The following is a 27,960-nucleotide window of genomic DNA, read 5'->3' on the forward strand; positions in this document are numbered from 1 at the left end:
TTATGGTGGACTCACAAAACAGCCATTTAGCCCCCAAGACAAGCACAGATCCTTCCTAAACAGGTCCACTACTGTCTGGCAGGTATAGACTACAGTCACCTTATGGTGGATGACCCCTTTAACTCCTAGACTTTACTAGATTTGTTCTAGAAGCAAAGCCTTATGGGGGTTAACTGAGGTGTTTTCAAAAAATGACGGCTGCATTTATCTAATGGCAGAAGCTGAGGTCGTGTTTTTCCTTGTTTGTTTTGAGTTGCAGACTCTTTTATAGCATGCGGTGTCTATAGCTTATCCTTGTGTCTTACTCGCTCTTTATACTTGTGTTTTCTTTCGACTCTTGACACAGCTGCTGGGAAATAAGGCAAATAACAATGAGAGTCTCGCAGCAAAGTAACCAAGGACGAGCTTCAAAACAGAATGTAAGCGACAAGGAACAAAACAATCATCCACATACACAATCTAATGCTGATCAGAATCTGAGGAATAAAAGATTGTTGGAAGAGGGTCCCCGAAAAAACTGGAGAGTCAAGTCTATGTGAGGTACATAGATCGGGGTGTATGTACTTTTTCTGGAAGATCTGATAATTCTGCTTTTAGGGTGCGTTCCCACAGGGCGTATAGGCAGCGTATTTGACGCTGCGCAAAATGTATGGCAGCAGCGGGAAATACGCTGCGTATTTCTTGCTCACTATACACACAGGGCTTTCCGGCGGCAGCCCTATGTGTGTAGTGAGTTTTGGAGGCGGGGCCGTGTGCCGGCGTGTCTGCGACGCGCGGCTCCGCCTCCAAAACTCACTGTACACATAGGGCTGCCGCCCCAACGTAAGGCCGACGTAGGTAAGGTAGGTAAGTTTATTTTCTTTATCTTTTGCAGCCCGGGCATAGGCAGCGCTGTTCTGCTCCCCCCCAATTAATTATCAGCCCAGCGGGGTGCTACTCACATATGTCACCCGCAAGCACTGCCCTCCTTCTCTTTGTTGGGGGCCGCCGGCGCTGGAACTCTATACTGTACGCCAGTGGTCTCAAACCTGTGGACCTCCAGCTGTTGCAAAACAGCCGATGGCTGTCCGGGCATGCTGGGAGTTGTAGTTTTGCAACACCTGGAGGTCCGCAGTTTGGAGACCACTGGCGTACAGTATAGAGTTCCACTGACGGCGGCCCCCAACAAAGAGAAGGAGGGCAGTGCTTGCGGGTGACATATGTGAGTAGTACCCCGCTGGGCTGATAATTAATTGGGGGGGGGAGCAGAACAGCGCTGGCGGGTCACAAGATTTAGTGGGGGGGGAGCAGAACAGCGCTGGCGGGTCACATGATTTAGTGGGGGGGGGGGGAGCAGAACAGCGCTGGTGGGTCACATGATTTAGTGGGGGGGGGGGGGAGCAGAACAGCGCTGGCGGGTCACATATGATTAGTTCCCCGATGTGGGGACAGCGCTGCGCTAGGCTGATAATTCATTCCCAAGGGGGAGGGGCCAAACCGGTATTGCGGTATGGGAAAAATTCATATCGTGCAGCCCAAAAATTTCGGTATTCAGTATGAACCGGTATACCGCCCAGCCCTAATCGATAGACAGGTTGATAATATGCAAATCATATAAGAATAAAAACAAAATATTGATATCTATTTATTATGACATTTGGGAGCCATATACAGAAATACACACACTTACGCACCTTGGCATACTATTAATGAGGTTATTAATGGTTGTCTAAATAAGTTCTGTCACACTGAATTCACATGGGCATGCAAATCGTCAATTGTGTACCAATGGTATTCCAGATGTGCTCAAAGGGAGGCATGTCCGGAGATGCTGCAGGCCATGGTAGCACGTTGCAGAACGTTGCACGCTGCTTGCAGAAACATGAGCAACATGTGGCCTGGAGTTGTTGTGTTGAAAATCAACTCCTGGGACACTTCAGAGAAATAGGCCTACTATTGATTGTTACAACCAAATCAACATAATAATAAGCTGTTAGTGTACCTGGAATAAAGACTAGAGGGGTCTGGCTACCATACATTATGCTACCCCACACCACAATCCTGTGGAAGCACTGGTGTGATGTCCTCCTTATGGCGTTGCGCCCATGGTCTCCAGACGAACCGCCAGTTATCATTAAATTCAAAACAAAAGGGGGTTTAATCGCGGAAGAGGATGAATCTGTATTCCAGCCTCCATTGCTGTCTTGCTCTGCACTATTATAGCCTTTGAGAGCAGTGGGGGTGGGGGATCAATGGAACACCAGTAGATGGAAGCTCACATTGAGAATTTGAACTCCTTGTATTAATGTCAATGGGAGTTACATAGCCCACAAATTAATAATATTGGCTGTGTTTGGCACCTAACTGTGGTATCCCAGTACCACATTTCATACGGTACTTATTTATTTATGGGTCCCCGTAGCCAGAGTCCCTAGGACTTAGTAATCTCTGTCTAGTCGCCATTATTATAGTGTATAGATTTCTAATTTATCCATAGAATAATGTATATAGTATTATTTCTTTATATAAATGGTTAATTACTTGTTTCCATGGTGTCGCAGGGCCTTCGGGTCATGTGATGTGTTCCAAGCCTCATTCTGGATGCGTTCCAGGCCTCACTTTGGTATCTCTAGCCTCATTTTGGGTTTTGCAATGTATATAGATCCTGTGATGTCAGCAATTTCATGATGCCATGTAAAGTGAATGGCAGACGTTCGGACCAATCAAAATCACCACGCCCCCTGCCCATATAAGGGAGCGGCGGCCATCTTATCGCTCTCTTTCTCCTGGCTCTTGATGAGAGAAGACCTATATCGCAGTAATCGCAGTGAGTTAGGCCTGAGCCTTGCGGCAACGGCTGAATTATCTAAATTATAGAGTGTATCATCCCCTAAGCACTCTGCAGTATCACCGGACCCAATATTTCCCCTAAATCCAGATGGATTTGCACATCACTCCCTAAATACAGAGACTACAAGTCTAATGCAAGATCCGCAACTTCTGCCAGTCGCTAAGCAACCTAAGAACTGTTATAGGAGACTGTTACTACGCATTGGATATTGCAAGCACTGCAGTAAAGTTATTCAAGTTCAAGTTAAATCTGCTTGTGGACCTTCAGTCATTTCATTGCACCTATCGCTTCTGGGAAGGGCGGCGATAGGCCGGAACATAGATTCAGCATACCAGCCCACACCCTGGCGTCACGAGTGACAGGGTTAATATTAACCCTTCATATACCAACACCATACCATCCCTACCATACACCCCCCAAGGGCTACCACATAACCATCTCCATTTCTGGTCATATTTTCAGTTTGTGGGAAAACCCCTTTAAAACCAGCTATTCACCATCAAACAGACTTTAAAGAATAGAGCTGTCCAAACTTAAGACCTACCTAAAAAATCGAATGTCAAAAATGAAGACCTAGAGGAATGGGTCTGTAGAAAGTGATCACATACCTATAGGAAGGGGGCCATAGAAAGTGAATATTTACCTACAGGAATGTGATCGTCTAAACTCAAGCTCTACCTAAGGTCACTGGGCTGTAGGAAAGGGAAGATCTAAGTAAAGAACTTGGGCCATCAAAAGTGAACACCAACACCTAGAAATGAAAAAGAATCGGGATGTCAAAAAAGAACAGGGACATCAAAAGTAAAGATCTGCCAAAGGTAATGGGGTCATTAAAAAGTGAAGACCTACCTATAGGACCAGGGTTGTCCAAACTCAAGACCTAACTAAGGTAACTGAACTGTTGAAAATGAAGTCAAAATTGAAGACCTATCTAATGTAATAGGGCTTTTGAAAGTGAAGATCTGTCTAAAGAAGCAGGGCTGTCAAAAGTAAACACCTGTCTAACAGAAATGGAGCTTCAAACGAAAGAACTACCTGAGGGAATTAGGCCATCAAAAGTGAAGATCTTTCTTAAGGAATAGGGCTGTACAAAGTAAAAACCTGCCTAAGGAAATGGGGACAATAAAAGCGAAGACCTACCTAAAGGAATGAGGCTGTCCACAATCAAGAACTACCTAAGGTAACTGAACTCTTGAAAGTTAAGTCAAAAGTGAACACATATCTGATGGAATAGGGTTTTGAAATCGAAGATCCCCAAGGAATGTGGCTGTCAAAAGAAAAGACCTAGTTAACAGAAATGGGGAATTCGATTGAAGACCTTCTTAAAAAAATGGCGCCATCAAAAGTGAAGAACTGCCTAAAGGAATATGGCTGTCCAAAATGAAGTCCAATCTAAAGCAATGTGAGATGTCCAAAGTGAAGACCTACCTAAGGCAATGTGGGATGTCCAAACTTACGACCTACCTAAGGTAATTGGACTCTTGAAAGCAAAGTCAAAAGGGAAGACCTATCTAATGGAAAAGGCCTCTTGAAAGTGAAGATCTGCCTAAAGAAATGGCCTGTCAAATGAGAAGATCTGTCTAGCAGAAATGGGGTTTTCAGTTGAAGACCTGCCTAAAGGAATAGGGCTATCCGAAATGAAGATCTATCTAAAGCAATGTGGGATGTCCAAAGTGAAAACCCTGCTAAATGAATGGGGGGGGGGGGGGGGGGGGGGGGATTTATCAAAACCTGTCTAGAGGAAAAGTTACCCACACAACCAATCAGCTTGCTTCTTTCGTTAAAAAAAATCACAGAGAATGGTTGGTACGTAACCTCTTAATGTCTGGTTACAGGAAGCTGACTTACATTTATGCCTGTATGATTTTATGATGCTGGTGATTTTATGCAACAATAAAAAAGACCCCAAAATTTATCTTTGCAAAGCTGGATTTAATTTAGCTTTTTTTGATGCTACATGACCTGCCGCCCTGGACTTGCTCCATGTTCAGTGGGAGAATGTAGTATAAGGGTAAGCTGGTCCTTTCTTCTCTGACCTTGGATGAGAAAACATGGCTTCATTCTAACTTAAACAGCACTACACCGGTCCACAGTAACAATACCACACACAACCCATGGACAGGTGGGGCACTGTTTCTGGAATCTTGGATAACCCCTTTGAAGGAAGTCTGTAAGCTGCAATTCACATTCTAAATTGCTGAAACTATTTTTTTCTCTTATCAGAGAAAAATGTTTTTATTCTGTGGTGCAAAGAGTCAAGGAGGTGTCCCCAAGCCCCTGAAATGTTGAGGGCTGGAAGGCCTCTTTACTCCCCTTACCATCCCTGTCACTGCTTTATCAACTGTTAGGCTAGGTTTCCACTTGGGTTTTTTTCTGGCAGTTTTTGGATATCTGCCACTGCAGTTTTTGAGCCAAAGCCAGAAGTGTATTCAAAAGGAATAGGACATATAAAGAAAGGGCTTATACGTCTACTCCCTTATGGATCCACTTCTGACTTTGGCTCAAAAACTGCAGTGGCAGATATCCAAAAACTGCCAGAAAAAAAACCAAGTGGAAACCTAGCCTTAGGACTTAGCTTCCAGTGCTAAGCTATATGTGTCCAAGTTGGAAACAGAGCTTGGCTTCTGAGTGTCAATCAAGCAGGGATAGGGATGAGGGGAGGATGAGAAGCTTGTGAACTCTTTGCACCAGACAATAAAGGCATTTTCCTATGAAAGCAATGGCAGATATATGAAAATGTTACCATGTGTCTCCTTATCCTAACAGTGTCAGCAGTTTGGAACATGAATTGCAGCTGACAGATTCCCTTTAAGACTCTCATATTTGTTACAGTCCAGTGTCCTTCATAACTTTGGACTGCTGGGAAATGCTGTCCTGTGTCTGATGCTAATCCAAAAATACAAAACAGCCTAAAGCGCGCTTTTCCTTCCCCAGAGCTGTGGCTTCATTTTCAGCCGCACTACACCGCTAAATGTTGTATGTACTTAAATATAATCCTTTATTATTTTAGAGTGATAGCAGCGCTACTTAGGAAGGAGTCTTGCAATAAACTGGGAGCACTGGGCCATGTAATACCCTTCTTGTGCCATTCTTAATGACTGCTTCATAATTTAATATCAGCCTAATGGTTTTTTAAATTTCGGCAAAGAAGCCATTATCTGAATGCACAATGGCGCGTCATCCACCGGGCTAATGAATAGTGGATAATTGCATGCACCAGATCCTCTGACTGTGACGGATACTTGGAAATACCTTCATGTAGCGTTTCATCATTATTCCCAACACCGTTCTGGTCCATAGGAGGAAGAGGAAGTTGTAGGAAACTTTGTAATGAACACATTGTGGATTCAAGGCTCCATAAATCACGACTAGACATAGGGAAACCGCTATATTGGCGATTCCCCAAATACAGTGCAGACAAAGCCCGGCCAAATGACAGGGGCAGATGTACCAAAACGAGTGCAAAGTCCAAGTAAAGAGCTGAAAATCTGCACTCCAAATAAAATCTATTATTTCCAATAATAACATTCCCATTTCCAACTTGTTTTGTTTTTCTCTCCTCATCTCATTATCTCCCTTTTGCGGTTATACTCTTTAGAGGTCACAGGACAGGAGTTACTCGATTGATTGTACAATGGCGACCCCAGAGAAGGCACAGTAGGGGGGGGTGATATATCAAAACCTGTGCAGAGGAAAAGTTGACCTGTTGCCCATAACAACCAAGATGTTTCTTTATTTTTTTTTTGTTTTTTTTTTAAAGGCCTCTGAAAAAAAAAAAAAAATCTGATTGGTTGCTATGGGAAACTGATCAACTTTTCCTCTGCACAAATTTTGATAAATCTTCCCCATTGTGCTCCCTTTGGGGTTGTCATGGCACTATCAATCGAGTAATTCTTTTAGGCAAGGACTTGCTGTCATGTGACCTCAAAACAGTCTAAGAGGGAACACGTGAAAGGATGTCTACAAGTCTGCAAAGACAACCCCAGAGACAGTAAGAAAAAGCTCCTTGTGCAGAGAAGAAATTGACCATTTGTCCATAGCAACCAATTAGATCGCTTCTTTCATTTTTCAGAGGCCTTATCAAAAATGAAACAAGCGATCTGATTGGTTGCTATGGACAAGTGGTCAACTTTTCCTCTGCACAGGTTTTGATAAATCTCCCCCATTGTGCTTCTTCTAGAATTACCATGGCATTGTGGTGGCCTAGTACGGGAGATGTTACCCCATACCCTTACTGCCCTGTCAGGCAGCCTCCTTCAGTGTCTCCAGGGCCCCTTGCACCTGTTCCCCCCTGTACATATGTTCTGCAGTGTATTGTATTATAAAATGTGTTGTATCTTTAAGAGTAATGTCATGTGATTGTTTAAAAAATAATAATTAAATCTGATTGGTTGCTATGGGAAACTGGAGGTACCAGTGACCAGGTGATCCCAGGAGTGACCTATGGGCTCCCTGCTAGTCTCCCCCATATAAGCCCTGGGTGGAGCTTCTCTCTCTTCTGCTGAGGTCCAGTGCAGTCTTGTCTAGTGTGTGTGTCCAGAGTGTTGGAGACCTCAAAGTCCAGTCCTGCGGCCACCATCAAGTCAAGTAAGATATAGTCACAGCTTTGAGTCAAGTCAAGTCAGTCCCTGTCATCTGTCAAGCCAGCGTGGGCTGCATCCAATTGTCCTGTCCTACTACAAGTCCCAGCAAGCCCTTAACCTGTTAAGGACCAAGGGCGTACCTGTACGGCCGGAGTCCGCTCCCTTTCTATAACTCGGGGCCACGGCGGGCCTCATAGCGGGTCGGGCCCAGCCTTTAACAACGGGCGGGACCCGTGGCAAATAGCGGTGCCGCACGTTATTAACCCTTTAGACGCGGCGTTCATAGTTGATCACTGTGTCTAAAGTGAAACTATACTACCCCCGGCAAGCTCAGTGGGCTGTTCGGGACTGCCGTGGTGAAATCACGGCATCCCGAACAGCTGTAGGCACAAGTAGGGTCCCCCTACCTGCCTCCTCGCTGTCCGATGGTCAAATGACTGCTCAGTGCCGGAGATCCATGCATGAGCAGTCTAGCAGCAGAATCATTGATCTATGTTATCCTATGGGACAAAGATCAATGTAAAAGATCAGTTTGAGCAGTGTTATAGCCCCATATGGGGGGCTATAACATTGCAAAAAAGAAAAAGTGAAAAAAAAAAAAAAGTCAATATAGATCATTTAACCCCTTCCCTAATAAAAGAATCACCCCCCTTTTCCCATTTAAAAAAAAAAACTGTGTAAATAAAAATAAACATATGTGGTATCGTTGCGTGCGGAAATGTACGGAAATTATACAAATATATTGTTAATTAAACCGCACGGTCAATGGCGTACGCGTAAAAAATTCCAAAGTCCAAAATAGTGTATTTTTGGTCACTTTTTATATCAAGAAAAAATGAATAAAAAGTGATCAAAAAGTCTAATCAATACAAAAATGGTTCAGCTAAAAACTTCAGATCACGGCCCCGTATGCGGAAAAATAAAAAAAGTTATAGGGGTGAATAAAAGGGGTTATTGCCATCTGCCCCTGGGTTAATACCATCTGCCCTCATCACACCCCGCTACCACAGCATTGTTAATCGAGTTATTTTTGTACATCCTGTCATGTGACCTCTAAACAGTCTAAGAGTGATCACGTGACAGGATGTCTACAAGCCTGCAAAGGACACCCCAGAGTACAATATTTTCAAAACTGTGTTATAATAGGGGAGATTTATGAAAACCTCCCTGTGCAGAGGAAAAGTTGACCAGTTGCTCAAAGCAACCAATCAGGTGGCTACTTTCATCTTTTTCAGAAGCCTTATCAAAAATAAAAGAAGCGATCTGATTGGTTGCTATGGGCAACTGGTCATCTTTTCCTCTGCACAGGTTTTGATAAATCTCCCCCCCCCTATAAGAGGAAATTACAATGCAGAGTGACCATGAATTCTAATGCACCCAGGAATTCTTTTTTTTTACTTTTCGGGGGGCTATAAAATAAAAAAATCCAAAATGTTTAAAGAGCTCCTTTTAGTGAATTTTGCATATGGGGATGATAGTGTAGCCTAGCATCTCTACCTTCAATACTGACCTATTGTATGATCACAGGCCCAAAGCCAGAGGCTGCACTACCGAGACAATCTGATGACAACATGTCAGCATCTGATTTCTGTTAGGTGTAGGTAGTGTTGCTCGCGAATATTCGCAATTCGAATTTTATTCGCGAATATCGCATATTTGCGAATATAGCGCTATATATTCGTAATTACGAATATTCGTATTTTTTTTTTATTTATTTATTTTTTTTTTTCACAGTTCACATCACAGTGATCATCCCTCTCTGCTTCCAGCTTGTGTGGTGTAAAAAAGGCTCTAATACTAGTGTTGAGCGGCATAGGCCATATTCGAATTCGCGAATATTCGCGAATATATGGACGAATATTCGTCATATATTCGCATATTCGTAATATTCTCGTTTTATTTTCGCATATAAGAAAATTACCATACACGTAAATTAACATAAGGGAAATATTCGCATATGCGTAAATTAGTGTATGTACATTTTCGCATATGCGAATATTCGCACACCAGCCTCACACAGTAGTATTAGAGCCTTCTTGTAGTATTAGAGCCTTCTTTACACCACACAAGCTGGAAGCAGAGAGGGATGATCACTGTGATGTGTACTGTGAAAAAAAATATTCGCGAATATCGCATATTCGCGAATTCGCGAATATTCGCGAATATTCGCGAATATAGCTCTAAATATTCGTAATTACGAATATTTTTTTTTTTTTCACAGTACACATCACAGTGATCATCCCTCTCTGCTTCCAGCTTGTGTGGTGTAAAGAAGACTGTAATACTACTGTGTGAGACTGGCGTGCGAATGTTCGCATATGCGAAGATTAGCACATACTGATTTTCGTATATGCGAATTTCCGGTATGCAAATGTGCGCATACGCGAAAATAAAACGAGAATATTACGAATATGCGAATATTCGTGAATATATGGCGAATATTCGTCCATGTATTCGCGGATACTCGCGAATTCGAATATGGCCTATGCAGCTCAACACTAAGCAAAACTACAACTCCCAGCATGCCCGGACAGCCTCTGGCTGTCCGGGCATGCTGGGAGTTGTAGTTTTGCAACAGCTGGAGACACACTGTTTGAAGACAATTGATCTACATCCTGATTGATTTAAACTGTAGCAAAATGTGAATATGTGTGGATGTTAAAGGGGTTATCCAGGAAAAAACTTTTTTTTATATATCAACTGGCTCCAGAAAGTTAAACAGATTTGTAAATTACTTCTATTAAAAAATCTTAATCCTTTCAGTACTTATGAGCTTCTGAAGTTAAGGTTGTTCTTTTCTGTCTAAGTGCTCACTGATGACACGTGTCTCGGGAACCGCCCAGTTTAGAAGCAAATAGCAAACTTCTTTTAAACTGGGCGTTTCCCATGACACTTGTCATCAGAGAGCACTTAGACAGAAAAGAACAACCCTAACATCAGAAGCTCATAAGTACTGGAAGGATTAAGATTTTTTATTAGACGAAATTTACAAATCTGTTTAACTTTCTGGAGACAGTTGATATATTAAAAAAAAAAGTTTTTTCCTGGATAACCCCTTTAATGCAAAGCATCAACGCATTTTCTATAACTAAAGATTCATAAGGTTGAAAAAATGACCAGAGTCCATCATCAACCTATGTTCCTACTGTGTCCCTATTGTGTTGATCCAGAAAAAGGCACAAAAAAAAACTTCTGTGGCTAATGCCAATTGCCCCCTAAGGCCATGTTCACGTTGTGAAAAATTTGTGTAATGTCCGCCGGAAAAACAGCAATTTGCTAGAAACCCTTCAGAAATGCGCGGTCTCCATAGAAAGCAACGCATTTCAGGTTGGGTTCTGGTAAAATAATTAAGATGTTCATTTCCGGAATCAGAATTTCCGTTGTGGAAACATTCCGCCATGTGTACAGTGCAGCAGAATCCCATTGAAAACTATTGGACTCTGCTGCAACGGAATTTCCGACTGGAATTTTCCTGCCGGATTCTGTTTGGAAATTCCATTGTATGAACATGGCCTATGAGGGGGGAGGGGGGGGGGGATTCCTTCCCAACTCCAATATGGCAAACCAGGATAATTGAACCAATGTTCTGTCCACATAAATCTAGTATCCATAATTTGTAATATTATATTTTTCAAATAGGCTCTAAGTCTGTAATATATATGTTTTGAATAGAGATGAGCGAACTTACAGTAAATTTGATTCGTCACGAACTTCTCGGCTCGGCAGTTGATGACTTATCCTGCATAAATGAGTTCATCTTTCAGGTGCTCCGGTGGGCTGGAAAAGGTGGATACAGTCCTAGGAGACCCTTTCCTAGGACTGTATCCACCTTTTCCAGCCCACCGGATCACCGGAAAGCTGAACTCATTTATGCAGGATAAGTCATCAACTGCCCAGCCGAGAAGTTCGTGATGAATCGAATTTACTGTAAGTTTGCTCATCTCTAGTTTTGAACTTCATTATGAACCAATTTTGCGCTCTTGCTTTAAAGGAGAACTCCAGCCAAAATTAACTTGTCCCCCTATCCACAGATAGATAAGTAACTAATTGTTGTCGGTCCGACTGCTGGGAATGGGACCCGGCTCTTAGTAAGGAGTACATGTGCTAGACGGCACACACTTCATTCATGTTTTTTGGGAGCGGTGAAGAGACCGGAGTAAGTACAGCACTTGGGCATCATCGGCGCTCCCATAGAAATGAATGGAGCGTGTGCCGTTTACCGGTAGAAGACACGTGCTCTTCACTGAGAGAGTCGAGGTCCCATTCCAGAGATTGCGGGGGGTCCCATTGGTTGGACCCCCTGTGATCAGCTACTTATCCCCTATCCAGAGTAGGAGCAAATCTCCACAGCAAACCTATCCTGCTCTGGACAGTTCCGAAAATGGACAGAGGTGTCAGCAGAGAGCATTTTGGTCAGACAGGAAAGTAATTAAAAAAGAAAGGAACTTGCTACTTCCTCTGGAGCATACAGCAGCTGATAAGGACTGGAAGAATTAATATTTTTAAATAGAAATAATTTACATAAGTCTGTTTTTGATTTAAAAAAAAAATTTTTCCACCCGAGTACCCCTTTCATTTTGGCTGGAGTTTTGCTTTACCCCTGCACACTCAGAGAGCTCATCAGAAAATCAGATCTAGACTGGTTGCACTACGTTGCTGCACCAACCAAGTGCAATTAATTTGCTCCCTGGAAGCAGCAATCATACAACATTCACCGGTCGCAATATATATATATATATATATATATATGGTGTCCCGGTACCGTATTTTATATGTTACCTATGTAGAGGTGGGCTGCTGATGAGGATGGATCGGCGCAGCTATCTTCCGCAGTGACTAGGCCCAAGCCTTGCGGCAATGGCCATCTTTACAAAACTGTGAGTTATCTCAATCCCTGTTAACTTCGCAAGATCACCGGACCTAAATAGACCCCTAAATCCGGACGGATCTCTGCACAAATCCTAATTCTAATAATCCTTTGGATAAGTCAATGGTCCTCAGCATCTGTCAATCACTGCCGTGCTGTATAGAGACTGTATTACTGAGACTGTTGCTGTTAATTGGATGTACCGCAAGTACTTCAGTAAAGTTTATGCAAGTTCAAGTTCATCTTCATCTCTATTGTGGACCTTCATTCTTTTAAGCACGCACCTATCATTTCTGGGAAGGGTGGCGATAGGCCGAAGAGTTACCTCAGCGTATTAACCCTCACCCTGGCGTCATGAGTGAGAGGGGTTAAATTAACCCCTCATATACTGAAGCAACACCCCAACTGCACTATACCCCCCAAGGGCTACCATATATATATATATATATATATATATATATATATATATACGGTAGCTGGTTACCTATGTGAGAACAGCTGTATCAATACTGAAGGAAGATGCTGCTGGGCAAGATCTCCAGCAGCTCTCTTCATCATAATGCCTACTGTGGTCAGAAGCCTGCAGAGAGGAGAGAGATTTTATGCTGCAAAGTACACAGCAGCCAATTACAGTGATGTGGTAACGGGGTGTGATGAGGGCAGATGTTGTTACCCTAGGGGAAGATGGCATTAACCTCTTGTATTCGTGACGCCAGGGCGTGGTTTATCCTGGGCTAGGCACGGGGGCAATAATGACTCGCCAGGTTATGGATAACGGTAGCTTTACTGAGGGTAGACAGATGGTAAAGTCTATACAGTTCAGCCAGGGCCCAAGGAGGTGACCAGTGATGCAAAGATCTTAAGGGCTTTCTGGGACTTGTAATGCAGGCCACGCTGACTTGACAGATGACAGGGACTGACTTGACTTCCCAGGGTGGAAACAAGTACAAGGGATTCCAGGGAACACTGAATGGAGGCTGCCGGACAGGGCAGTAAGGGTACGGGATAACACCTCCCAGTGGCGTACCAAGGGGGGGGGGGGGGGCGTGGGGGGCGGCCCGCCCCGGGTGCCACTCTCAAGGGGGGTGCCAGGGATGGACTGACCCGCCGCCGCAAAATTAAAGTTTTTTCTTTTTTTACACTTTGCCGCGCTCTGTATCCGCCTGCAAACACCACCCCCCTCTTCCCCATAGGTATATGGAGAGCTACCCCCCTCTTTCCCATAAGTATATACAGAGCTACACCCCCCCTCTTTCCCATATGTATATGCAGAGCTACACCCCCCCCTTCCCCATAGGTATATGACCTATGGGGAAGGGGGGGTGTAGCTCCGCATATACATATGGGAAAGAGGGGGGGTGTAGCTCTGCATATACTTATGGGAAAGAGGGGGGGGGTAGCTCTGCATATACCTATGGGAAAGAGAGGGGGGGGGGTAACCCTGCATATACCTATGGGAAAGATGGGGGTTGTAGGTCTGCATATACCTATGGGAAAGAGGGGGGTGTAACTCTGCATATATCTATGGGAAAGAGGGGGGTAGCTCTGCATATACCTATGGGAAAGAGGAGGGGGTTGTAGCTCTGCATATACCTAAGGGAAAGAGGGGGGGGAGTGTAACTCTGCATATACCTATGGGAAAGGGGGGGGGTAGCTCTGCATATACCTATGGGAAAGAGGGGGTTACCTGGCTACCTACCTACCTGCCCTTTTACTGTGCAGGACACCAAGGAGGGCATTATTACAGTTTGTGGGCCTATAGATGGAAAGATTGTAGAGGAGGGGAGGGCACTGAAAAAATGCAGAGTCTGACATGTTTTTCCTGCAGATGTTAAGAGATCCACATGCCAGTTTTTTACCTGGACAGAGAAAAAAGGAAAGAGGATGCCGCTGATCAGAAAAGACGTAATTGTGAGTCCCAAAATGTAACTGTAATCACTTATATGGTATACAGGTCCTGTGTACAGCTGATATCTACCGCCATATGTTCCTGTATATAATCACTTATACAGATTCTTTATAGTATACTGGTCTGTATATAGTGGTTTTATTCAGTACAGTATGGCGGTATTATCCAGTTATTGTGTGGTGGTATATACTTACTCCTTGTATACCAGTATTATTGGTCATGGGAATTTACCTACGTTAAAGTGTTTCTTACATATATAAATTTTAATTTATTGTGTGTGAGATTTGGGTGGAATAGGAGCGTGGCAGAAGATTGAAGAGCTGCAGAGCCTAGCAGGGGCCCTTGCCTTTTTTTTGGTCCGGGGGCCCCGAGTGTTGTCAGTCCGCCCCTGGGGGGAGGGGAGAGAGGGGGTGTAATTAAGGGGGGTGCATGTGTGTGTGTGTGTGGGGGGGGGGGGAATGCCAAACAAAGGGTCCGCCCCGGGTGCCAAATGCTCTAGGTACGCCCCTGACACTTCCCTTACTCGGCCACCACACTGATATGAGTGGCAGGGAACAGGGAAAGAGCTGTATTAAGTAATGCACAGCAGCGCTCTCATGAGGGATACTTTGAAAGGTTTGATTTTTCGTGGTGTGGATGGAATGTGATGACCTATTACCAGCCGCTGACTCTTTTTACCTCCACACCGATAGCCTGATATCTCCAGATGAGGCAGCAGGGGGCACTGCAGGGACAGAGCCAGTTTACAGCCTTATTAGAGCTCATAAACCATACAAAACCTATATAGGATGGGTAATCAGCTCTTATCAGCGCTACACAGTCTCTTGTTTAATTTCCACCTCCAAGTGTCCCCAATAAAGTTTTTAATCTGTTTCCATTTTTCATGCTGACCCATTACTGTCTCCTCCATTCACCTTACAATATACTTGTGCATATGGAATTTAGTCTTAGCTAAACTGTGCTGTATGATAGACACAAAAGACTATGATCTGCAGTGTGAACCCAGGCGTATCATGTGTACATGTCATACAGTCACCACCAGTATAGATGGAGGGTATCCAACTTCCAGGCCACAGTGAAAAAATGCAAAAAAATACATCAAATTACTGTATTGATCCATATAAAAAGTGAAAAGCAATAATGTCAAAAAAAAAAAAGGAATGGTAAAAACCAAATGAAACGCGTTTCTATCAATAGATTTAACTCATAGTGTACCTCGGTGCTCCATACTTTTCATAGTTGCTCCATGAATGCATTTTCCTAGCTTAGTATTGAAATGATGGAGCCATTTTACTTTATCCTTATGCAGCAAATAGGCCAATAGCCCCGCTGCTTGTAGTCACTTGTTCCCTCACTCTATGCAGCTCATAATAAATGCATCACTAAGCCGGGCACTCACCCCATTACCTTTCATATACTCTAAATGGGCTCTTGAAATCCACAGTAATAAAGATACATAATAGAACATGCACCTGCCATACAACTACATCGATGATCTTGTTCCACAAATTATTGAGTCCAACTTATTACTGCAGAGATAAATGTGGTGAGCCACGGTGAATGGCGGGACCACGGGGTGTAGCGGTGTAGGTGGATGGGGCAGATGGTATTAACCCCAGGGACAAGGTGTTATTAACCCCTAATGTTCGTGACACCAGAGAGTTTTTTTTCCAAATGGTATCTCCGCTATCCCAAAAGCTAGGAAGGGAAATGAGAGTCCACAACCAGTTTATGGTTTAACGGAGGCTTTACTGAGGTCAGGCAGTTGTTATAGTCTCTACAGCTCGGCCAGAATCCTAGAGAGGTGGCCAGGAACACAGAAGGACCTTACAGCTTGCTGGGACCAATTATACTTGTAATAGACTTTAGATCATTGACTTTAGGCTTGACTGGGCTGTAGGTAGAAACAGCAGACATAGACTTGACTTACTGGAAGTAACAGTAGATTTGAGGCTTTCCAAGTAGCTGGACACTAGCACTGAGACATCTGGTCTTGACTGTACACCAGTAGAAAGAGAATTGTAATGGTCGCCCCCTTATAAAGGGGGGGCGGAGCCAAAAGCTAGTAGCCAGGTAGGTAGGTAGCCAAGTAGCCAGGTATGTGATTAGTTAGGTAACCAGAAGGGCTGTTAGATTTGGGGGAAATGTGCATGTGCGGAGGTAAATATTTTGATTGCGATATAATAAACAAATGGTGAACCCCTCCCATTTCACGCCCATTTAACATTCCCCCCCGTTTCAAATTTCCCTCATTTAATTTTTATCCCCCCCGGTCACATTCTCCCCTGACCCCTGTCACATTTCCCCCTCCCCTTGTCACATTCTCCCCCCATGTCACATCCCCCCCTTGTCCCATCTCCCCCCCTTTGCCACATCTCCCCCCTTTGTCAAATCTCCCCCTTTGCCACATCACCCTTCCCCCCCCCAGTTTGTTACATCTCCCCCTTTGTCACATCTCCCCATTTGTATCCCCCCTCCCATTTGTCACATCACCCCTTTGCCGACCCCCCCCCTCCCCTGGCATGATTGAAAAAAAAATAACAAAAACTATGCTTACCTGGCAGGTCTCCAGTGCTGCGTTCCTCTCCTTCCATGGTGCAGGCGTGGTGCCGATGAATGACATAATCGGCGCCACGCCTGTGTGGGGGTGGAGGTCAAGTCTCCTCCCAGTGCCTGTACGCATACAGCTGAAAGCGGCGCTTGCTTGCCTGGGGATCCAGGGCAAATGTTCTGGATCCCCATTAGTGGAGCGAGCGCCCGTACCTACGCCTTGGCTAGTATGAAAGGGCGGTGGGCCCCCTCACACGCTGCACAGGCGATATGTCCGCCCCTGATATGGTGATCACAGATGATAGAGTTGTAAGCTGTTTTTGGAGACGCATTCTATATGTAACCTGTATGGTACAGTGACACTAATACTACTCACACCATTGACACCTGTCATAAAAAGCATTACTGTCCGGTGAAGTCTCTTCATTGTTTCAGCCTAAACCATTTTTGTGTTCAGTATTTGTTGGTAACAGATCTATTTATTTTTCTATTTCTAGTAGTGTGGAGCTCAGAAAGAAGAGAAGAGATGAGGAGCTCTCGCCAATCCATGAAATATTACTGGGCTGGATGATGTTCTGTGTCTCCCCATCTGTTCCGGGGATGGGGCTGTGCTTTTTGGCTTGGAGGCTCGGCAGAGCAAACTCCAAAATGAACATTTTCTGACATATGTTTGTGTCATGTTTCACAGAGAGCCGCGGTACTGAGCGCTCCTGTGCCAAGCAGATTGTTTGGTGATGGCACATTTACTGGGGGATTGTGGGAAGGGTTGGAGGTGATGACATTAATGCAGGCAAATTTGGAAATTACAATATGAAAGGTGTTAATATAGAAGCAAATAGCCTGTAGACAACAGCCTGTAGAGGCTGGAAAACAGCCACACAGCTGATCGAAAACCAATCAGAATATTGCTGGGCTAACAAGGCGAACACTGCAGAGATGGGGCCCCAGTGCAAAATCTGTATCAAGGGCCTGCCAAAACCGTGACATGCTATTTATAACACTCATGTCCTCTCATGTACTGGAGCGACAACTACAACTTTATTTCCCCTTAGGGCCCATGTACACTACAGAATTTCTACCCGGAGAAATTTTAGGGTGGAGATTCCATGTGTGGTGACCCTGAGTTGTGGGGTGACCATGGGGCGTGAAGGGTGTTGGTGGATGGGGCAGATGGTATTAATCCCAGGGGCAAGATGTTATTAAGCCCTAATGTTCGTGATGCCAGAGTGTTTTTTTGGGATCGGTAACCACCCAAACGATATCTCCACTATCCTAAGGTTAGTCCAAGACCAGGTTATGGTTTAATGGAGGCTTTACTGAGGTCAGACAGTTGTTATAGTCTTTACAGCTAGGCCAGAATCCCAGAGAGTCAGCCAGTAATACGGAAAGGGCCCTGCAGCTTGCTTGGGGTTGCTATACTTTTGGATCAGACTTTCATGCAGCCATTCTGACTATACTTGACTTGACTGGTAACTTGACTTGGTTGTAGGTAGAGACAGTAAACATAGATGGCTGGACTTACTGACATATGCAGGCATGTGGCCTCCAGGTGTACTGGATGCTGGATCTGAGGTCTTTGCTTGGCTTTGCCTCAGCAAAGATCTGGTGTAAGAGAGAGATTGTAATGGCCGCCCCTCTTATAAAAGGGGGCTGAGCCAGAAGCCCATAGGTCAAGCTGCAGGTCATGTGTTTTACTGGTGCTCTCTGGGTAACATGTGATAACATAACAGGTTGAACTAGATAAACTTAGGTTGAACTAAATGGACTCTGTTTTTTTTTTCAACCTTATGAACTATGTATGTTACTAACATGGGATAACTCCAAAGGTCGTTTAGACATTTACATTGGTCCTTCAAAGGTCCTTTATACTTTATATACATATAATATATAACCTTGTACTGGCTAGACATAGTAACACTAACTTCATTATGGGGGAGGCACTGCAGGAGAGCCCCCAGGACACTGAGTGACTCAACCTGACAGGGCGTAAGTGTAGTACAGAACTATGTTCTGTACTGGGACATTACACATGTGCAGCATAACCTTGTGTACATTCGCTATTACCCCGTGTACATGTGCTGAGCCTATAGAGTGCAATGCAGTTCCAGGTGGAATTCCTGGCAGGGTCTGGCACTGGAATTTGCGAGGTGAAAATTCTGCAGTGGGTACAGTGCAGCAGAATCCCATTGAAGAAAATGGGAGCTTCTGCACCAGAATCTCTGCATGGAATTTTTTGGGGTGGAAATTCCATAGTGTGCATGGGCCCTTATAGTTACATCCTGTCTGTACTACTGTAGTGGAAGAAAGATGATACTCAGCACTTACCAGTGATGCACAGTGAAGATTTATTATGCCATAGTGTAGTACAAGTCCTCAGCTGTCTGCCTAGGCAATCTGAGGACTTGTACTACACTATGGCACAATAAATCTTCACTGTGCCTTACTGGTGAGTGCTTGGTATCATCTTTCTTCTACCTTTGGCTTTACCCTACCTCTTGCACCACCACAGATTCCACGGAAGTGCTGACATATCCCTATATTGTACTACTGTAGTGATTTGTACAACATTGAGCTATAATATGTACCCTCTAAAGCTGAGTGACAACTGATATATCTGCCATTACAGCTCTCCTAGGAGTAGTAATCTAGACCCCTATATCATGCATACTACAGTATAGGTGCTGAAGATGTATGGCTTCATAACTGAGAAGATCTGTCACTGGAATCTGTGAGCACTGGGTGACGGCTTATGTGACCTAGAGATCAGTAAACTTTTGAAAAATTGGATTTGGCCGATTCGCCAAATGTTTCGAAAAAATTTGGTTCGATCCGAATTTATTCACAGCGAATCTATATTAAAAACGGCTATTTCTGGAGGAGACACATAGTGGCTGAATGACACAGCGTGTCAAGGGGTACTCCGGTGGAGAATATTTTTTTTTTTTAAATGAACTGGTGCCAGAAAGTTAAACAGATTTGTAAATTACTTCTATTAAAAAAAATCTTATTCCTTCCAGTACTTATTAGCAGCTGTTTACTACAGAGGAAGTTATTTTCTTTTTGAATTTCTTTTCTGTCTGACCACAGTGCTCTCTGCTGACACCTCTGTCCATGTCAGGAACGGTCCAGAGCAGCATAGGTTTGCTATGGGAATTTGGACAGTTCCTGACATGGACAGACGTGTCAGCAGAGAGCACCGTGGACGGACAGAAAAGAAATTCAAAAAGAAAAGAATTTCCTCTGTAGTATACAGCTGCTCATAAGTACTGAAAGGATTAACAATTTTTAATAGAAGTAATTTACAAATCTGTTTAACTTTCTGGAGCCAGTTGACATAAAAAGACCTAAAAAAAAAAGTTTTCTACCAGAGTACCCCTTTAAATGGTGGATATATGTGTTACTCAGGTTTCCATAAAGCAGAGATAACGTAAAACAACATGGCAACTCTCCCTCTATTTCTCAGAAATTTCTCAATTTTATGGGTAAAGTTCTATAAAACTTCATACCCCGCAGGATTTACTATCGCCTTTACTCTCAACATTAGTAAGCGGTAGACACTTCTTGCTCTCCCTTCCATACATCTTGTGTCCTGGTTGGGTGAATCCTGAACAATTACATCTTATCCAATTAAATTAGAGCTAATTCTGCCCAAAGTAATCAAAGCTCGCTCCATTACCTCGGCTCAGTATAACTAATGGCTCGTGTGGGGGGTGTATCACTCCGCACCTAGGCACATCCACCCTTCATGTTACAAGGTCACTTGTCACCTTTATCCCCAAAGGAAATTATAAAAGTATTAAGGCCGTCAGATCATCTTTTTATTGCTCCAATGCAACCTAGAATGAAAATTAAAGAAACTTTGCAAATAATTATTAAAATAAAATCTTTGAGCGTTTTGGGTGTACAGCAAGTGTACAGATCTATGTGTCTCCATGGTTACAAACTACAAACAATATAATGGTGAGATCCTCTAGTCATTCTCGCTTCCTTCTGTCCCCAAGTTCTTGGTTCTGTTCTAATCACGTTTTGGCTTTTGGAGATATACATCTGGAGGACTCTCTAGATATACCTCAGATGGAAGGCTGCAATATATCTCATTGTAAAGGCATATAACTCTGCTTGCCAATAGAGGGAAAACTGCAGGAAGCTTTGATGGTATAACCAGGGTGCAAGTCGTGCATGAACGCATGGGATCTGAGTTCCTGCACTTTTTCAGCAGCAGGAACACCCATTAGCAGGTGTCCTACAAGACCAGCACGTGAGTGGAAGTTTTGGGTGGGCATTTTTTTCTCAGAACTTGCCCCCAGGATATAACTTTATATATGGACAGTTACATCATAAGAAAGTCCCCGGGGAAGCCATTCAGTCTTTATATCCTCTTTCTGAGCTCTATTCAGAGTGGGGTAATGTGTTGTGTGAGTGTCAGCAGTACCACCGCTCTAGAGGGAGTTAAGGAGGCGGACATGGGAATTCCCATAATTGGATAGGAATATCACTGGAGCCTCCTGGGATATCCATACACAGTAGCCTATAATGCATGCTCTGCTTTGGCATCCATCACCCATAGGCTATCCATTTAATGGATACTTTATTTTAAGGATCCTGATCTGTGGAATGACATAGTCTAGTACACTATCAGGCCACCCATTTACAAGATACGGGTGTGTGCCATAGGCAAAGTGCCGCAAGTCCTTCCCCCCCAGTCTTTACTGTGTCCAAGTGAATAACCGCATGCAGTTGTATAAAAGTGTGCGCCACAAAAGTGTACAGGACTGTGTTACTAAAATGTGTCTTTACCGTGGCGCTGAAAAAATAGAGGGGGAGGTGAAGAATACTGTACAGTCTGTTGTAAAGAAGTCTGCAAGAGTTAATACAACTATGTGCAAAGTCAGTCCGGAGGCCATGTTGCGGGCCAAAATGTCTGCTGTACCTGCAAGGGTTAACTTGATGATCAAGAAGCACACCAAAGGTTCCCGCCAGAGCCAGCATCCCGCCACCGGGCGTGGAGATCATGTTGCTGTAACAAGTCCGAGGTGGAACTTGAAAGGTCTGCCCCTTGTTGCCGGGGGGCGGACGAGGAGGATGCACCGCTCAGTCACTTCCAGTCCCAGGCCATGTCCTTCCGGCAGATGGCCATTTTGGTGAAGACCAGTGAAGTAAGGGGTGCGGAGCCCGTCACCGAGGGAACAAAAGCAGGAAGTTCCCTGGGCGCAGCCGTACAACAAATCCTGGTGGCTGCGCCTGGCTCCGGAGGTCCCAGTCAAGCACCCGCTGCAGCGCAGGCTCTGAAGACACCAACGAGCACAAGTCAGCTGCCGATGCCAACGCTCACAAGCTAGTCCCCAGTACCGGTGGTGAGTCGCATTAACCCCTTAGTGCCCAATAGTGTTCCTGGGTACTTGTCATCATGTTGTGTAGCGGCATCCTGGGTATCTAGGCTAGTCAGACTAGGCCACTGCAGCATAGTGGAGACACACCACATGGGGGGGGGGGGGGGTCCAAGCCAGCCGTGACCAAGCCGTTGCAGCAACCCTCTAAGCATCTTAAAGGGCCAGCTCACTCAAGTCATCTTAAAGGGCCAGCGCACCCAAATCACCTGAGTCCAGGGTTGTCTACAGAAGTGCCTAGGCCTACTCTGATTGCCCCAGAGATTTGGCCTGATCATCGGGCACCAACACAAGTACCCAGGCCTACTCCAGCTGTCTAGGAGGTTTGGCCTAACCCGCGGGTACCAACTCAAGTGCCTCGGCCTACTCCTGCAGTGGCAGAGGTTTGGCCTGAAGAGCAGACACCAACTAGTAATCCCTCTGTGGCAATAGCCGCTGCAGTGCAGGTGGTGGTTACTGTCAGCCCCACCATCACCCATTCCAGATTGTCCCATGTATCCTGGGACACCCATGTTGACCCCATACAAGGGGCCCAGTCTCGCAACCCTAGGTTTATCTCACAGCCTAGAACCCCACCTGGTAGGCGAGACTGGGAAAGAAAGAAAGCTGTATAGTAACTTTGTGTACAGTAGAAAATAACCAGACTTGGTCTCAAGACTGACTGTTGTGCAGTAGCACATCTTTGTTGTTTCCGATCCTGCAACAGATCAAGAATTGTGCCTGACAAGACTTTGTCAAAAAAAGCTCTTTTGTTTGCAACCAACCTTAGTAAGTAATGTGCCCGGCTCCGGCCGAGAGACTCCTTGAGGTAGGAGATCCTATTAATCTGCATACCAGTCTTCTCAGGACGGGGACCCTGAGTTGACTGAACCATGAACTCCTTTTGTGCATGGACTACTGAGTAGTAAATGAACTCTTGTGTAAATACTCAGAGTAATATATTTTGGTTCAAAAAAATTGGTCACGGAGGTACACTGAAATGTTATGGTCCTATATTGTGTTATCAATGTCAGAAAAAATGTATATAAGATATTGTACACCAAAAGTCATTGTGTACAGTCATTTCTGATGTCTGGTTGTCTCTTTACAGGAGTTTGTCCTGATACAGTTGGGAGAAGCACATGTCACCCCTTCACCAGCATCTTGTACATATTCAGTACACATAATGTACACATAAGTAGTATATACCTCAGTCATATACAGTAGTACTGTAACTATGAACATTTCACAGTCTACTTGTTGTTGTATGTCAAATGTATCTAATGTCATATATCATTATGTTTGTGCGCAGGATATTTTCCAGGCCAGAAAGTACTCCTGAGACTAAAATAATGCACGTAGTCAATACAAAGTAACAGTAATGTCATAATGTTATCTATAACAGTTGTCTAGCATAAATATGTCTAGAATAAACTAAAATAGTGTTCTAGGGAGATGTGTTTTAAATGCCAAGGGACCCCAGTAGCCAAGGCATTGGGCAGAGAGCCTCAGGCAACCCAATCCGAAAATGTCTAAGATTAAAGTTCTAAGTCTAGTCATGTATACATTGTCTAGTATATGGTATGTTATATACCGTATTTATCGGCGTATAACACGCACTTTTTAGGCAAAAATTTTTAGCCTAAAGTCTATGTGCGTGTTATACGCCGATACACCCCCAGGAAAGGCAGGGGGAGAGAGGCCGTCGCTGCCCGCTTCTCTCCCCCTGCCTTTCCTGGGGTCTAGAGCGCTGCTGCCGGCCCTTCTCTCCCCCTGGCTATCGGCGCCGCTGCCCATGCTGTCCCCCTGTCTATCGGTGCCGGCGCCCCATTGCCGGCGCCGATAGCCAGGGGGAGAGAAGCAGCGCCGACAGCCAGGGGGAGAGAAGGGGCAGCGGCACCCATTGCCGGCGCCACTGCCCCTTTGCCTCCCCCCATCCCCGGTGGCATAATTACCTGGGTCGGGTCCGCGCTGCTGCAGGCCTCCGGCGTGCGTCCCCGGCGTCGTTGCTATGCGCTGCATGGCGCGGCGCATGACGTCAGTGCGCCGCGCCGTGCATAGCAAAGACGCAGGGGACGCGCGCCGGAGGCCTGCAGCAGCGTGGACCCGACCCAGGTAATTATGCCACCGGGGATGGGGGGAGGCAACGGGGCAGCGGCAATGGGTGCTGCTGCCCTTTCTCTCCCCCTGGCTGTCGGCGCCGGCACCAATAGTCAGGGGGACAGAACGGGCAGCGGCGCCGATAGCCAGGGGGAGAGAAGAGCCGGCAGCAGGGCTCTAGACCCCAGGAAAGGCAGGGGGAGAGAAGCGGGCAGGGATAGCCTCTCTCCCCCTGCCTTTCCTGGGGGTGTATCGGGGTATACACGCACACACACGCACCCTCATTTTACCATGGATATTTGGGTAAAAAACTTTTTTTTACCCAAATATCCTTGGTAAAATGAGGGTGCGTGTTATAGGCCGGTGCGTGGTATACCCCGATAAATACGGTACATAGTCAAAATGTCATGTTGTGTATAGTTAAAGAGTACCTATCATATCACAGAAAAAAAAAAGTTATATGTTACTCAGTACCTCATCCTGATGACGTACAAGAAACTTTTATGTGTCTAGCTTCTGTATTTCTTTTACAATCAGCTTATGTCAGATTACATTGAATTTTCATCTTCTCTCAGGCAGGGGGCGTGTCCTTCTCTTGCCCTCACTGAACATGACTAAACTTCCTCCCTCACTGTGTGTCACTGAGCTGTCAGCTGTCCTCCTCATGTAATCTCCTTAATACTGGGATGGCACACTGTAACAAACCCCCTCCCCATCTCCTTACTACTGGAGTACATGTTGCTGTATGAGGTAGGTCATGCTGTCACGCTTGCTCCTTCTCCTCTATGCTATGGACGGAGCTGTGCACTGAATCATTCTCCTTCTCTCACTCGATGCTGCTGAGAGCTGGGGAGGTGTGAGGGGGTGTGGCCTCCTCTCAGCCAATCACACACTGCCTGCTCTCCTCTGCATGTTCGGAGATCTTCACATAGGGAGCACACACAGCCCCCCCCCCCCTCACTTCCTGTATTCCGACTGATTAGCTGATGTCGCTAACGTCAGAAAGACCATAGTAAAAGGTGGGGGACATTTTATGAGGACCTCTTGTGGCCACTTTTATAGGAGCAGTTTTCTAAGGGAAACTGTGGAAAAAAATTATGAAATAGTATTGGAGATATACTTATTTTCTATGGCTCTATTGTTTTTAAAAATATTGTTTTGGTGATAGTGGCCATTTAACTGTAAAATGCATAATCCAGTTGTCAAATAGTCAAAAAAAAGAAAGAAAAAATAAGTTATATGTCATCACTAATCCTGTTCAACCACAAGTCAGAGCATGTATGGACAATTCATACAAAGACTCTAATGTTATCCATTATTTCATCAGCCTGAAACGGGCGTTTCTTATTTAAAAATGGCCAAATTTTTTATTCCAAAATTTGTTATTCCAAACTGCATCTGGCCCCACGGCCACTTCGTGGAGGATGACTTATGTTAAGTAGGGGGGGTTTGTAATGTCCCAGTACAGGACATGGTCCTGTACTACCCTTAGGCCCTGACAGGTTGAGACCATCAGTGACCTGGGGGCTCCCCTGCAGGGTCTCCCCCTTTTATTTTCAGAATGTTGTGTATACTGCTTTAATGTATAGACAGGTCTTAATGTATAGATAGAGCAGAGGACCTGTGAGAGGCTGTCTCAAGGACCTGTAAGTCTGTCACATGTTATGCAGTCACATGATTTATTGTCACATGTTCTCCCAGAGAAGGGAGGGGGCCATAAAGGGGCGGCCATTACAAATCCTCTCAGATTCCATCTGCTACTGAGCACAGCAAACACAAGAGATCTCAGTGCTAGTGATCAGCTACCTGGAAGTTCACAAAGCTACAGTCATTCCAGTAAGTCAAAATTCTATGTCTGCTGTCACTACAAGTAGTCAAGTCCTGCATATAGTCAAGCCTCAAGATAATTGTCTCAAGTCTATTACAAGTATAATTGGTCCCAGCAAGCTGCAAGGTCCTTCTGAGTTCCTGGTCACCTCTCTGGGAATCTGGCCTAGCTGTGAAGATAATACCATCTGTCTTAACTCAGTAAAGCCTCCGTTAAACTATAACTGGTTGTGGACTCTCCTTTCCTTAACTAGCCATTGGAATAGTGGAGATACCGTTTGTGTGGTTCTGGTACCGAAAACCACTCTGGCGTCACGAATAGTGTTGCTCGTGAATATTCGCAATGCAAATTTTATTTGCGAATATCGCATATTCGCGAATTCGCAAATATAGCACTATATATTCGTAAATACGAATATTCGTTTTTTTTTTTTTTGTTTGTTTGTTTTTTTTCACAGTACACATCACAGTGATCATCCCTCTCTGCTTCCAGCTTGTGTGGTGTAAAGAAGGCTCTAATACTACTGTGTGAGACTGGCGTGCAAATTTTTGCATATGCGAACATTAGCATATGCTAATTTTTGCATATGCGAATTTTCGCTTATGCTAATTTTTATATATGCTCATTTTCGAATACGCGAATTTTCGGATATGCGAAAATAAAACGCGAATATTACGAATATAGCGACTATATATTTGTCCATATATTTGCGAAATATCGCAAATTCGAATTATGCCTATGCCGCTCAACACTAGTCACGAACACTAGGGGTTAATACCATCTGGCCCCACCACCTACACCGCTACACCGGTGGTCCACCACAATTCCATGTAGGAACTGGAAGCCTGGAGTTTAACGTTGAGTTCGGATTACTGTTTGTTTCTTTGCTGGTTTGTTGATATGTTAGATAGGTCAGCAAGAAGAGTGGTCAGATGGAAGATAGAATAGAAGAGACAATTTGTTTGCAATCTGTAACCATGGACACACATAGTTCTTCATAGAAGCTGAAGACATAAAATGATAAGAAACTTTACCAATTTTTCATTTTAAATACTTTGGCGCAATAAAAAAAAAAATAATCTGTTTGTTAAGTTGGATTCATCCTCTTGTTCTGTCATTTGGGAATCTTCTCTCCTAAAACTGCAAGGAATCATTCACTTTTCATAGGAGAGAAGCAGAACTGTAGGGGAGGAGGAGGACCTATTTATAGTAGCTCAGTTAACACTTAATTTTAACAACCTAAAAAAAACTTTTTTTCCCCCCTTTCATTCTTCCCCAGAGAGGCAGAAGTGAAGACCCCACGGTGGCAGCGGCTGTCGTCACTGACGCGTTACCCGCTTCTGTGTACAGATTCATTTGTACGATCCTAATGAATTTGCCCCAGGGAGCTGGAACCTAAACATGCAATTTGTTTTTGTAAGTAATGCAGCCGAGTGCCTGGATTCACACGTAATAAGTCACAATCTCCATATTTATATGCATCTCAGCGTGTTGATTTGCAGGAGTTCCTGGGATTTATAATTTGTTTTGTTATTGTGCATTTCATTATGAATCGTTTCATATTCTTGCCCAATATGTGCACTTTATTAAGTAAGGATCCTGGAAAGTGCAGACAGGATAACTTTATGTAACTTTAATAACAAGAGAAATAAGTGATTGTGCAACTTTCCTGACGGCATCTCTGTTCCCGTTTTCTCCCATTCTTGGTCAGGAACGACTTTTGTAGGGGAGAAGTGAAACCCTGTGCAGACTCCCACCACCCACAGGAAAATTGGGATGAGGCTTGCCTGGGCTTACCCCTTAGAAGTGTACATAAAGCTCTTGGGCCCCATAAAAAATCTTAATAAAGGAACCGCAATCTTTACATGAAAATTTATGGGACTGATGTCCTCCTATGTAGGAACTGTAACCATGCTGTCTGGTCACT

At 44.5% G+C, this 27,960-nt stretch overlaps 2 long non-coding RNA genes across 3 annotated transcripts in view; one reads left to right on the forward strand and one right to left on the reverse strand.

Moving 5' to 3' along the window:
* LOC130294494 (uncharacterized) overlaps window positions 1-27,960 on the reverse strand; it is a 221,478-nt gene that overhangs the window by 45,642 nt on the left and 147,876 nt on the right. The window lies entirely within an intron of this gene.
* Window positions 132-27,882, forward strand: LOC130294495 (uncharacterized). Of its 2 annotated transcripts, none has more exons than XR_008848518.1 (3): window positions 132-540; window positions 27,313-27,449; window positions 27,745-27,882. It is a non-coding gene; the product is annotated as an uncharacterized LOC130294495 (long non-coding RNA). The 2 variants fall into 2 exon arrangements; XR_008848520.1 differs by lacking the exon at window positions 132-540 and adding an exon at window positions 25,966-26,041.

Source organism: Hyla sarda, chromosome 10, assembly GCF_029499605.1.
Source record: "Hyla sarda isolate aHylSar1 chromosome 10, aHylSar1.hap1, whole genome shotgun sequence".
NCBI classification, from domain to species: Eukaryota; Metazoa; Chordata; class Amphibia; order Anura; family Hylidae; genus Hyla; species Hyla sarda.